Below are 13,745 nucleotides of genomic sequence, written 5' to 3'. Positions count from 1 at the left end.
AAAATACTAGCTTTTTGAGGAAGTCTAATTTTGTGAGTTGTTCAATTAAGGTTACCTAATTTTGCTTGTATTGTTCCTTTCTAGCAGGAAAGACAAGAGCTGTGTTTCATTCCCTGCATTCTTCTGTGTTTAAATCTTTACTGGGAAGAGACTTTCTCTTTAATTATACATATGCTTGTTACTCTTATCAGTCAGCATCCCTATTGCTAAAGATTTTGAAAAAGCTACCTATAACTGCCTTTCCTACCAGTTTTGACTTGTTCTAAGGTTGGTGTTTACCCATCTGCCTTTTAAAGTACTTCTGTGCAAAATGGAATGGATTCTTCAATCATGCTTTCAAATTACAATGCCTGATGGTTCAGTGATACACATATTTACTTGGTTAAACCTCGTCAAGTTCAAAGAAATTTATTCTTGGTTAGCACGTATAGGATTTCAGCCTAATTTTTTTTTCCTTAGGACTAGAACCAACAGTGATGCCAAACTTCATTTTTATATATGAAATTCTTGACACTCAAGTAAATTTGGACTTTCCACTAACATTTTAGGAATTGCATTCAAATAGTTTCTGTCATAAATGCTCCTCAACTATGATCTTAGCCAGAAAGCACAGCTTCAGGAAATAGGAAGTGAATATGTGGATGCTTTATATATAGTAAATGAGTGATGATATGCTTAACAAGACCCACACAAACACTAAGAAATCACTTTATTAAAACTAAAGAAGATTAACTATAGAAAAGCATTGTAAAACTTAGGCTCTATGCAAGATGATAGTTCTTTTATTAAGAAATTGCTACAAACAAAGATGAACCGTGACTAGGTCACCGAAACGTGCTTACACACACACACACAAATACTACAATAGCTTGTCCAGACTATAACCCCAACCCCTGCACATGTCTTTAAAAAGATGTACTGAGTGGAGAATATCAAGCCCTCCACTTCTCTCTCACATGATCATGCTGTGACAATGTGTGATCAGATCAAGATTTATAATGGTTGTTATTATCCTGATACAAACATAAGAGACATTAATTCCTCTTTCCAGATGATGTGGGAGGAAAGCTGTCTAAGTCTATGGTAGCCAGAAATGAGGTGTCTCATAGCACAATTTTATTAAAAAGGCATATGCGTTTGTGGGCTGCAGTTAATTTCATCAGATGTACACTCTGGCTAGACTGATGTAGAATTTAACCTGGGATGAGACAGGTAGAGGAAGACAGATGCAGGTGAAGATTTCATGAAGCACAGATTACAGGCATCTTAAACAATTAGCAACTGCAATGTGTTAAGCAACGATTGTGTTTCCTGAGACCTTCTGAGACTGCCTGAAACCTTTTGTTTCATACTGATTTCTGCAATCTCCCTAATTGTTAAATTTTTATATTTTCAACATGGTCACTTTGAGATCTCCATTAGAGTGTCCTGGGAGGTTGAAATCTTCTCCTCTCCTGTCCTAAGTTTGTATTCTGCCGTAATCACAAGATCTCAGTGGTTCACAAAATAAGAATATACAATGAAATATAAAAACATAAACAGAACATTTATAACCCAAACATAGTGCAAGGCATCAGGCCCAAAATGTTGGAGACAGATGAATCTTCAATGGGAGGTCATTCCAGAAAGCTATTCCAGGGTTTAGGCCCCCTGACCTCCTGGAAATGGGGGACAGCCAGATGCTTCTCCTGACATGTCGGAAGTGGTTGGGTCAACTCTAGTTGGGAGATGCCATTCTGCAGGTGGTGCCAAGCCGTAAAGGGCTTTATAGGTTAAAACCAGCACTTTAAATCGTTCCTGGAAGTTAATAGGAATCCAAAGGGGGGTCCACAAAATGAGTGTAATATGTGTCCAATGGTCCATACTTGTAACTGCTTGGGCCACTACATTTTATACCAATTGAAGCTTCCAGCTCATCTTTAAAGGCAGCCCCACATAGAACATGTTGCAATAGTTGGAAGATGACTCCCGATCTTTCTAGATAAATAGGACATGACCCAAAGAAGCCTCTTAAGAAAATCTCCCTGAGAAAATTGGAAATAGGGAAGCTTTAAGTAATGCAGTGTGTGATGGAGAGAGTTTAGTGCTAAAGTTCTTGATCAGAGGTCAGATTTGAAATGTAGAAATTGGTTGCAAGACCAGCTTTAAATACATAATCAAAGCAGCACTAAAAATACAAGTGGGCAGGGCATGTCATATACATGCCTGGCAACATTGGCCCCATAATGCAACATTCTAGTGGCTCTAACTTCAGAGGCCCACAGAGTGGACCCCCTATGATAGAGGTTCTTAAACTTGGGGGCGGGGGAGAGGGCTGCCACTGCTGAGATGCTTGTGTAAAACAACAGAGTATTTTTTGGTGTGTGTGTGTTAATGATATTCTTCAATACTGGGAAAAGGGGTAATAGAGTCGAACAGTTTAAAAAAACACTGTCCTGTGAGATGGAGAGAGAAAATATGGAAAAACCTTTGTCCCAGGTGAAATACTAAAGCAATGAAATATACACAATACAAGCAGCTGCTGGCATTGTTGCTTCGTGCTGTGAACCTACACAAATGAATACAATGATTGAAGGATATTAGTTACACTTCCAAAACAGCTTGCATGCCTTTCCCAGTCTTTTCAACAGAAGTATTAACAGGGACTCTGCCAGTGTTGCATAAAACTACATCCTATCTTTCCTCCACCATGTGTTCAGGGTAGGTAAATCAGAAATACACAGCAGCATCCTTCCAAAACAGGACACAAGCAGTTTGGAGGGCATTTTGCCACCACCTTTCAATCCTTATGACAGGGGTGGGCCATATAACCTGTATAGCTCTTCTGCTACTTTTGCAGCCCTAGCTTACGCTCCACAATTCATTGGAACAATATTTTTGCAAAGGTGTGTGTAAAATAGATGTACATTAAACCTTTCAAGAAGACTTGAAAATTTCAAGTGTGTTCACTATAGTGACAACCCTGGCCATGCTCCTGAAGCCCTTGGAAGCCACCTGTCACGCTCCCTGATCCAGATGTCCTCAGAACATCCTGATCGACTCGCATCCATTTTTCATCGAACCCGTGTCAACAGAGAGAGTGGCACCAGAAGGGAGAGGGTGTTACTTTGGAGTGTGAATTCGTTTGAGCTCATTTGTTTAGACTAGGCATTTATTGCCAAGGCCATCCGGGTGAATACCATCCAAGCCATCTGGTGGCAAAGGGGGGAGTACATGCTTTAATGGGTAGAAGCAGGGGAAACATAGAGAATGTGAATTTTAAATTGTAGAATGCACGGGAAAGAAGCCATTTGCAACTTTGCTTTGTACCAGATGCTTCCATTCATTAAAAGTTACTAGAACCCAAGTCTCAGAACTGTCTTTGAGTGAATGCATGAGCGTGTGGATTGTTACACCACCTGCCAATTAAACCAGGGAGAAGGTAGCCCCTCTTCTGCAATGAGGAGCTTTCCCCTTGCCCTGCAAAGCCTGGAGTAGGTGGTTGGACCTTTCAGGACAGATTTTCAGGGTAAAATATTAACCAAATATTTTCTTCTCTGCTAGATGTTTTCTGCTGCTGCAGGGATACTAGCTGGAGTCACCTAGAACCTAACTGGAATAAGGAACCATGCATCTTCTTTTTTTAAAAGCTTGTTCTTGTGAAAATTCATTCTTAAAATTTGTCCTTCTTATGCCTCCATGCCTTGTCTGTAGATATATGGAGAAAGCATTTGTTCAAATGACTGGTCTATTCTTAACTGGCTTCTTCAAAGACGCAAGGGTTTTTTCCTGCCAACACATGTGGACCAGTATGCACCAGAACATGCTTTATTGCTAGCACAAGCAAAAGTAGAACTGAATTAATGTGTTCTTTTTTTGGCTCTTTCTTTGGAAAGCATTGGTGCCAAAAGCCTCTTTAGTATACTTTTGATTTATTTATATTCCTGCCAGCTCATGTTAGACTCCACCGAATAAATGAAAACTACTTTTAAGCTTACTTTTGTTTTAAAAAAAAAGGGAAAGGTACTCAGATGTAGAAATCATTTTACTAACTGTTAATAATATTTAAAGTTTCTAGAGCATCTGATGCTTTACTATTTCTTAAAACAGTCTCTAAATACAGCCACTCAGTCAAAGACACAGGATACCAAAAGGAGGACGCTCACAGGGAGGAGTGGTCTAAGTCTTGGAGAAGCTGCCAACTCACTGGCCAATGGATGGGACTAGACTTGGCTTCTCCTGCTCACAATGCTCTTCCTGGGTGGCAGAGGCTGCATGATTCCCAGAAAGGGAAGCCCATTCAGAACTCCAGAACAGACTCCCACAAGGAACTCTGTTTTTCTGGCAATCAAATAAATCTAGCTGCAGGAATGCAACCCCACACCCCCGGCCCCACCCTTGCTACCCAGGGACAAGGGGGACAAGCAGATCACTGAGCACCATGTTAAAAATAAACATGGGTGCAGCTAAGAGAAGTAGTTAACTTTAATCATCTCTGGAAGAATCCTTTGTGCTCTTTATCTCATACCCATGTCATGCCACAAGAATTATATAGGCCTGGCCTATTGTCAGCACCTTGTCCCAAATACTCCTTTGAAGCTTAAAGAAAATGAAACGCCTGAAGTGAAACTCCAGAGTTTAAAGGGCAAGGTTTATACATTGCCTCTGGTTTTAGAGCAGCCACATAATGATGTTACTTCTGTGGTCATTGGAAAGCTGCCATCTGAGGGGGAGGCATTGTTTTAAGCTGGTCTTTCTGTGCCCTGGATGAAGAGAAGCCGAGATCCCTTTCTCCACCATGGCTGAAGAATGTGCACGTCAGCGTCAGCTGTGTAATGCTCAGTGCCAAAAAGGAAAGGAAAGCGACTTGTTCACAGGAAATTCTGGACTGAGCAGTCGGGATTGATCACCTTCCCGGCTGTCCTGTCCTACAGGATTAGCCACCTACTTTGATCTGCTTTCCTTCCTTTTCTCTCTTTCCAGTAAACATTTACGTTGCATATTTGCAATTCTTTCCTAACCCTTACTCCAACCGTATATGTTGTCATGCTAACAGAGGTTGATGGGAAGGCCAATCTGTCATGCTGAACTGAAAAACAAAAACAGGGATGAGGGGTGAGGGTGGGGAGCATTAGTTCAGAAACCCATATTTCAGGGAACAAAGGAATGGCCTCTGAAACAGAGTCAGCAAATACAATGCATAACTGATATATCTGATATTTTAAATCACAAGTACTAGCCAAGTACTATGTATCTATACCTACAGTATCTATTACTGCAAGAAACTATAAAGAATGTGCTCTATAGCTGTTTGCAGGTTCTAAGCTTGTGATCCATAGATGCTACTCACAAAGTATGTATATTGTCTGTTTCTCCCATTTTAATATCTATCCAAGGATTCTGAAAAAAAAGTGTTTATAATTTAATACATTGATCACTCAGTATTGTTTGATTATATACTATGTAAGCATTTGTGAGGTGCTCTCTTTGTTCCTGCTTCAGTGTGCCATACCTAGAATCTACCTTAGAATACCAGCTTATATTGTTTCTGCTTGGAGACACTGCAAGCATTATGGTTCGCTTCTGAATTTTGATAGTTGTACTGTTTTGTACCCATGCCCCAAATCTAGGTTTCTGTATTTGCATATGCCACAATACGTTGATGAAGATTCTCAGTCATCCAGGTGGAATTGTCCGTAGGTTGAGTCATGGCAACTGGATTTCTTTCTTTCTGGTTGAGATGTTTCGCTGCTTGTCCAAGCATCTAGTTGCCATGACTCAACCTACAGATGCTACAATATACAGTATAAGTGAACAGTTACTCTTAAATCGCAAGTTTGGGATCTAACCACAAATTTGGATCTACTGAGGGAGTCTAATGGGATACTACATGGTGCCAAAATTAACCTCATTTTTTTAACATTCAGCCAGTCACTACATCTCACAGGATTTCTCACTGTAAGATTTCAGGCAGGAACACTAACACTGTGTGACATTTGGCAATTTCATGCCATTTTGGTCTTTTCAGGTTAAAAAAAAATGGAATCCCAGAGATGCCCTTTGGAGGAATCACATGATTCCTACAGGTCCTTCGTTGATGATCTCTGACTTACCTGATACTTCTAAAACTTTTAATGACGTTGTGTTCCCCATAACAGATCAGCATTTTTAACCTTCCCCAGCAGCTTTCCTTACGTTCTTGTAGCCATTCAAAAGAAAGCATTTATTCCAACAGCCACTGCCTAGTTCTTTTAGTATAGTTTTCCCCAATCTAATGTCTTCTAAAAGTATTGGCACAATTCTCAGAATGTCCAGATGATATACCAAACAGCTGGGAATTTGGGGAATGGTAGTCCAACATATTTGTTGGAGATTTTTGATAATCCCCAAGAGGCCATAGAGCTATACGGGGTGTACCATAAGTTAAGACTTTTGCAACATCCTGTATAGTGTCAGATTTAGATAATGCAGCCTATATTGACTGCACTGTCTAAAGTCAGATGTTTTCAAAGAACCTGATTGAACTGGCACTTTAGGATGTAAAAAGAGCCATGAAAACCAGTTTGGTGTAGTGGTTAAAGTGTCAGACTAAAGCCTAGGAGACTGTGAGTTCTAGTCCTGCCTTAGACACAAAGCCAGCTGGGTGACTTTGGGCCAGTCACTCTCTCTCAGCTCTAGGAAGAAGGCAAGGGCAAACGACTTCTGAAAATCTTGCCAAGAAAACTGCAGGACGTAGCCATCAGGTGTCAAAACTGACTTAAAGGCACACATCTGAATTTTTGAAAAGGGGCCACAGGTTCCTAAATCTAGAATCTGCTTTGAGATCATTTAAATTTTTCCCTTCATAGTGGCTGGAGTTAGTGTAAGTTGACTGCAGGAAACTGGTGTGGGAAGCGGCTTCACAGCAGTTTCTTTCTTTAAAATAAAAGTGGCCAGTTTAGGCATGTGTTGGCTCTGCCTGCACTCCCCAGTCTGATTTCATATTGTTGCTTCTCCTATATTTCAGCCTTCTTTCTGCCCAATAAAACCTTACTTTAATAAGATTTTTCCCTGTGCATGTGGTTTCTCTATGTCCCAAATGGCTTGGACCTTAGAGATATTATAAGTAGATGCGGTGTTAAAACCACCACCAACCCTTCTGTTTTGATTTCCACCAGGGGAAGGACTTTTCAGTTGAGAAAGGATGAAGTCTTAGGTGGTGTTACTTTTCACACAAAACCACCTGCATTCTTGCACAGCAGGAAAGAATGCTTTTTGAACCAGCTAGACATGGTAGTGTGACCCCCTGCTTCTCTCACAACTGTAGAGTTACGGAATGTACATAACTGTAGAGTTATGGAATGTACATAAAGACAAGTTAGAATATATACTGTGTGTGTGTGTATATGCGTATGTATGTTGCGCTAGTGTGTTACTAAGTAATGGACTGCATTCCTCAGTGTGTGTATCTAACTGCCCTTGGAATAAAAGTGACACTTGGAAATAGAAAAAAAAATACTCCAGTCTGTATCATAGCCCTGGTCCCCACAAACTAGGATTTAAGGGACCTCCATTTTAGGCTAAACAAGAGAGTAGCTATCCCAGCAAGGCAGTTATTAGAGTGGCTGTTACTTATTTAGGGGCTGCACATTGGGAAAAAGGATGGGGCACCGTATCCCATACCTTAGCTACCTCTGGAATAAAAGACTATGAAATAATATATTAATTTTAGGATAGCTTTGTGTGCTCCCCTTTATGTCTTCAAATCAGTTGGGATTAATATTCAACTTAATGCTGTTTTCTCATGTTGGAAGAAAAACTTACCAAAGGTCTGCTCTGAGCTGAGAAAGAAGAAATGCAGGCAATTGCTTGAACAGAGGTGGCTGCTTTATTGATCTGAAAGCATGAAATACAGAATAAACGTGTGGTCCAAGGTGACCACACCTGTATTCCCCCCACCAGCCCCTTATATACTTAGATCTTTTGTTGGAAAAAGGACCGTGAAAGATGTTTTTGTCTTAGCCAGATCCCACCTAGTCAGTTTCTAAGAATTCTGAGGGAGCATTAATTGATCAAAGGGAGGCATTCCTGCCTTCTCACCCCTTATCGTTTTGCGGTTTTCTTGTTCTTTTGATCAGTTAAGTTCTCTTCAAGGCTGTGGCTTTTGTCTCTTGGGTTTGGGGTTTTTTTTGTTATTCTGAGGGGGAAGCCCTTTCTCCTTCTCTTGTGCTAAGGTGTCCGTTCCCTGCTTTTTGCCCTCTCAGTTTCCTGACCTGATCGGTTTATAATGGATTTGATTGGGTTATCCGAAGGTTCCTTTATGGGCACATGTTGGTATTCTCCTATTATTCTGTTGTGATTCTTTTAGGTTTGAGCCCTTTCCCTTCTTATTCTAATCCTAGTCTTTTGCCCTGGGGTTTCCAGCTTCCTACCTGGTTTGGGGAAGCATTTTGGCAGGAAGCATCTATCAACAAAAATGGTGGTTTGCCAAGGAAAAAATATAGAAAGGGGGTGTGTTTGCTTGAATCCTTCCAACACTCATGATTAATACTCCATTGGTTATTTACCTACCGTTTAATTGGTTGATTGCATTAAAATGGGAGCAGGCATCATGCTCAATATAAACTAACCAGCTTAAGTTTGCACATCTCTTGGAGGCCCTGAACTAGCTCATCACGTTTTAGTCTGGCGCCGTTGGAGTACAGCCATTCTCACACTAGGAGTTGTGCCTTGCCTCCCCTTAATCACAAATTTGCTACCTCTTGCAGGGCCTATTTATTTATTTATTTATCAAATTTGTCACCGCCCATCTCCTCCGAATGGAGGGACTCTGGGAGGTTTACAGCATAAAACAATAACTATACAATAAAATTCCAATATAAAATATAGACTAAAACAATTTTAAAAACTACCAAATATAATAAAATCCTGATGGCTATGGTCTCATTCAATCCTTGTGTAGGGGTGGCACTTCAAGGCACTAGCCAACCCCAAGTATGATTATTCTCCTCCCTGCCCCAAGCCCAATGGCAGACCAGGTCTTCAATTCCCTCTGGAAGGGTAGGAGCGATGGGGCTAATCTCACCTCCGGGGGCAAGATGTTCCAAAGGGTGGGCGCCACTGCAGAGAAGGCCCACCTCCTGGACCCCACCAGATGGAAGTCTCTTGCAGACAGGGTCTGCAGCATGCCCTCTCTGCATGACCAGGTGGGACGAGCTGATGAAGTGCTGAAGAGGCCGTCCCCCAGGTAACCCAGTCCCATGCCATGTAGGGCTTTAAAGGTGATAACCAACACCTTGAATTGGACCTGGAAGCAAACTGGTATCCAGTGCAGCTCAAGAAGCAAAGGTGTTCTACGCGCCCTTCTAGGGGCACCAAAAATAGCCCGCGCTGCTGCATTCTGGACCAGTTGAAGCTTCTGGGTACTCTTCAAGGGTATCCCCATGTAGAGCGCATTGCAATAGTCTATATGGGAGATAACAAGGGCATGAGTGAGGAACTACAAGAACTATACACAGAAATCCCCAAGTTAAGAGGAATCTTCTCCAGTCAACAAGCTGCCTTCATAGACATCTCCAAACCGAAGAAAGCCAAAGCAAGCCACGTGCTGATTGATTTGTTTTAAACATTTCTCGGCGGACTTTTAGGGCAAATCCCCTCCCATTATGATGTAACTCAAACTCAGTATTGCACGCCCTTGGGGACAGGAGGGACTGGAGCGGTCTGGAAATGCCTGCGCAGCTCAGCCTACGTGATCTTTTTCTCATTAAGCTATCTGAAGCGCGGTCAATTCTGATGCCTGCAGATTTCCTGCAGAAAGAGGGAAATGAAATGGAAAGTTTTGCACTTCCCTCCGGTCGCCCGCTGGAGCTCAAGCCGCGTCTTTTGGGACAGGAGGCGGACCCAACTAAACCCTACAAGCACTCCCATTTTCTCATCCTTGGAGCAAGGCCGACGGTAGCCTGGCGACTGCGCATGCTCTGCCTAGGAACCACAACAAGTTTTTTTTCCCCTTCTTACAGCGTTTACATTATCCAGATTTCTTCACTGCGCAGTTTCCATCAGCGGTCCAAGAACGGGGTTTAAGGGAAAAAGAAAAAAAAGGGGGGGGGCGGAACGCATAACTTCACTCCTATGACTGAGCATGCCCAGCAATCCTCAGTAATAAAACCTGAGCGGGACCGAAACCAGCCGGGGCCCGCTTGGTGCTTCTGTTCTCTCGTCCTTCCGTGACGTCAGAGGAGACTCCGCCCAATCCAAGCCAGCCTCTGCTCCGGAGACTGCGAGGGCGGGGCTAAGAGGAACATCAGAGCCGCGCAGCGCCCGGGTTGAGGCTGCATCAGCTGAGCACGGAGTGACGGTAGTAGCAGGTAAACTTTGGGGGCAGCCGGGGAGCCCGGGCTGGAGCGGCAGCGGAGTGCTGGCTCCGCCTCTCTCTTGCCCCGGCCGGCCGGCGCGTCTTTCCTCGTCTCCCGCTTCCCTGTTTTTCACCCCGACTTTCTTGCCCGCCTCTTTCCCGGCCGCCGCGTTTCACCCGGTCCCTTTGCTGCTTCGTTCTTTCCTGTGCTGCTTCGGATCTTCTCTTGGATGCGCCCTCTCGATATCTCCCCGGGAATACTGGTTTGATTTTTGACAGGTGGACGTGGGGATCCGCCCAAGAGTTTAAAGAAGTCTTCTAAAAACTTTCTGATTGGTTTTAGTCGCAGCACTCTTCAGGATCCACTAGAAAGGGGCATTCATCTTCAAAGACATTTGAGCCACCACAATTTTTTGTATACCCAAAGGTGTGAACGTGTTTTATTTGTTGGTCCTCGAGCCACCTCTGGAGTGTCGGTTAAATACTGTAAAGTAATGGCTTTTCATTCTCTGCCTTCGGTCTACCCCAACGTGGTGCCCTTCAGATACACGGAGTATAGTTCCCCTCTCTATTAAATGTGCTGGGTGGGGATAATGGAAGTTGCAGTTCAACATATATGGAGAACCCCAGGTTCAAGGAGACTGACTCAGTGCATATGCAATTATGAATGCTTTGTGTGATTATAGAAGCCAAGGGTGTCAATTATTGAATAATAGTGACTCACCTTTAGAAGAAGTATTTAAATTCAGTATTTGTTCTCAGTAGGGAAGTGATTGGGGCTGGGAGAGGCTGCAAAACTTTTTTATACCCAAGGAGAAAGATGAAGTTCTTTCAGTTCTGAAAAATAATTTTCAATCCATCCCTCAGTTTCAGTTGCTTACTTGAAGTAATCAGGTAAGTGAGGCATTTAAGATGGAAGAGAAGGAGAACCTAACCTTACCAACTAACTGGTCTTTGCATTTGGAAGGTGGGAAGGAGGAATTTTTAAAATAATGTTTTGTCATTTCACTGTGTCCAAGGTTGGGTGCTTCTTAAGTTCAGACCTTTGCAAAATGTTAAAAACAGTGTCAGCATGGGGAGCCAAAGTTATTCAAGGTGACTCTGCTGAATTTCTTTCTACATAGGGGTAGTACCTCACCTATTTATTCCCTAAACCAACCTGCCACTTGAGAACAAATTCAGAATGTGATGATTAGTGTGAAACTTGGGTTGCTGGTGTTAGCAGAAAAATCCTGAGCCTTGACCAGTGGCAGAACAGAGAAAGAATAAGGAAACAGGAAATGCTTTGGGATTTATTGCAGCCAGGGAAGAGGTAGTCTTTCTTACCTTTGTGCCAGTAGAGCACAAACTTTCTCAAGATATTTAGAAATAGATGTGCTTGCAATGGACAAAAGGTTTTTTTTTAATCTTATTGCACCTGCTTAATATAGTTAATCTATTGGAATAAAAAGGCAAAGTGCCGTAGTCCTTTCAAGACTGTGTTCTAAGCTGTGATTGGCAGAATGAACTTGCCAGTGTAGGGATGGCAGGGCTCCACAGATTCAGTCTTGGGATGGGGAGTGGAAGCTTGCATAGTGTCTTATGAATATAGGAAGAGAAGACCTCGACAGCTCTGTCACAGGAAGAAGGGTGGAATCCAAATGTGAGTGGAATGGGTGTACATTGCTGCATCTTAATTATATCTTGAACAATTACTAATTAATAAAAAAGGTAAAAAAAAAGAGGAAAGATTGTTGTTCATCTGAATACTAGCTTCACCTAAGCATTTTCAATTGGAAATTTGACCTGTTAGGATAAAAAGGTCATATATTTGCATACATACGTGTCTGCTCTTTTCTGTGTACAGGAGATAAAATAGTGAGCCTGACTGCACGTTTTGATGACCTCAGGGATTTAACTAAAAAACTCCTTGTCAAAGGAGTAATCTATAATATACTGAATATCAACATCAAGAATCTTCCCCTTTGAAGGTCCTCATGAGTGGGGTGGATATTTGAAGCATGAGAGAGTGCTTCAAAACATAATGGGCTAGCCTAGTTCCAAGTTGGTGTTGATATATCATATTAAGCTTGGCTTTGGCATAGTGTGCTGTGTGAATCCAGTCAGTTGTGATTTACTGTTGAAGAAACAATACAATTATTAAAATGTAATGTCATGCCCTGCCAGCATAGCTATTGATTTATAAGCCAGTGTATTTTGAGGGTACCAGTTTGGGGAAGGCTGAAATATGAGATAATTACGGGACAACTGTGATTTGTGGTATAGCACAGAATTGACAAGGCAAGAATTAACTATAGCAGGGGATCCTGAACCTACTTTAAAATGCAAATAAATTTTTAATTGGATTAATGAAGAAAAATAAGTGATAATTATCTTAAATTTGTATCATTTACAAATTTAAATTTTTATTTGTAACATTTACAATAAAATTAACCATGTAATTATTTGCAATTGTCAATACTAAAAGTAAAGTCCAGTTTATATAATTCTGATTTCCAAAATCGATAGGATTTTTGTGCGGAGTTTTAATTTGTATATGGAAACTGGATGTTGGGACTTCTTAACATAATCAGTAAAGTTTTTGTCTTCTCTATGGACAGATGGTCTGTTGATGTCTTTAACTTCCATGACCACCTTAAACAGATTTCTTATACTATCTTACTTAGTTTTGAATTAGGTAATTCAAAACAATTTATTTATACCAGTAAGTAAAATGTGAATGTGAAATATTGTCTTGGAGCCAAAGAAGCATGAAACCAGTTCTGAATCTCTCAAAGATAACAGGATTGCTTTCCTTGAACATCTGTTGTCCATCTTTTCCCCATATTCCATGTGATACCCTGAGGCAGCCTTCCCCAGTGTGGTATCTTCCAGCTGTGTTGGATGATGATGGTGATGATGATATATCAAATTTATAAGCCACCCAATATTGAATGTACTATTTGGAAATTCTGGAAGTAGTATGTGCTCTCCAACATACCTGGAGGGCACCTGATTGGGAATGGATGCTTTATGTATTTATAGAAATTTCAGATAATCTTCCCTTGGCTTTTTAGGTCTTTAGAGTAGAAGTCTTGTATTCTGGATACACAGGGATCCCAAAAGGCTCTGAATGGGGGGGTGAAAGAAGCATATTTGTTGCTGTAAAAAACTTGCATGCAAGATTCTCCCTAGAGATACAGGTCCCAGCAAGCAGGTCCCAGCGGTAAAATGGCTGGGAATTGCTTTTCCCTTTTGGATTGAAGAAAATAAACAACTGCCACCAACACGTTACGTTAATTGATTTAGAAGATGAAATATTGTTGAGTTTTTAACCCCAGCTTCAGAATCTGATCACTAAATTCGCAACTAGTGTACAAGGAAAAACAAGGCCATTTCTGAAAAGTGAGATAATTTCTCACACAGCTCATGAAATCATTAAGTTGTAAAA

At 41.6% G+C, this 13,745-nt stretch overlaps 2 protein-coding genes across 6 annotated transcripts in view; one reads left to right on the top strand and one right to left on the bottom strand.

Moving 5' to 3' along the window:
* Positions 1-13,745, bottom strand: part of LOC134503995 (cytochrome c oxidase subunit 7A2, mitochondrial) — a 410,163-nt gene that overhangs the window by 248,896 nt on the left and 147,522 nt on the right. The gene's annotated exons all lie outside the window — the stretch shown is intronic.
* Positions 10,241-13,745, top strand: part of MYO6 (myosin VI) — a 108,788-nt gene continuing 105,283 nt past the window's right edge. For 4 of the 5 annotated variants that reach the window (XM_063312891.1, XM_063312882.1, XM_063312873.1 and 1 more), the window contains exon 1: positions 10,241-10,328. The gene's annotated coding sequence lies outside the window, so the exon portion shown is untranslated. Of the gene's footprint in view, positions 10,329-11,940; positions 11,958-13,745 lie in introns of those variants that run through there. The other variant, XM_063312866.1, reaches the window with a different exon arrangement.

Source organism: Candoia aspera, chromosome 1 (genome assembly GCF_035149785.1).
Source record: "Candoia aspera isolate rCanAsp1 chromosome 1, rCanAsp1.hap2, whole genome shotgun sequence".
In the NCBI taxonomy this organism is placed as follows: Eukaryota; Metazoa; Chordata; class Lepidosauria; order Squamata; family Boidae; genus Candoia; species Candoia aspera.
Note: the sequence above shows the minus strand (reverse complement) of the source record. Positions and strands in the feature narration are given on the sequence as shown.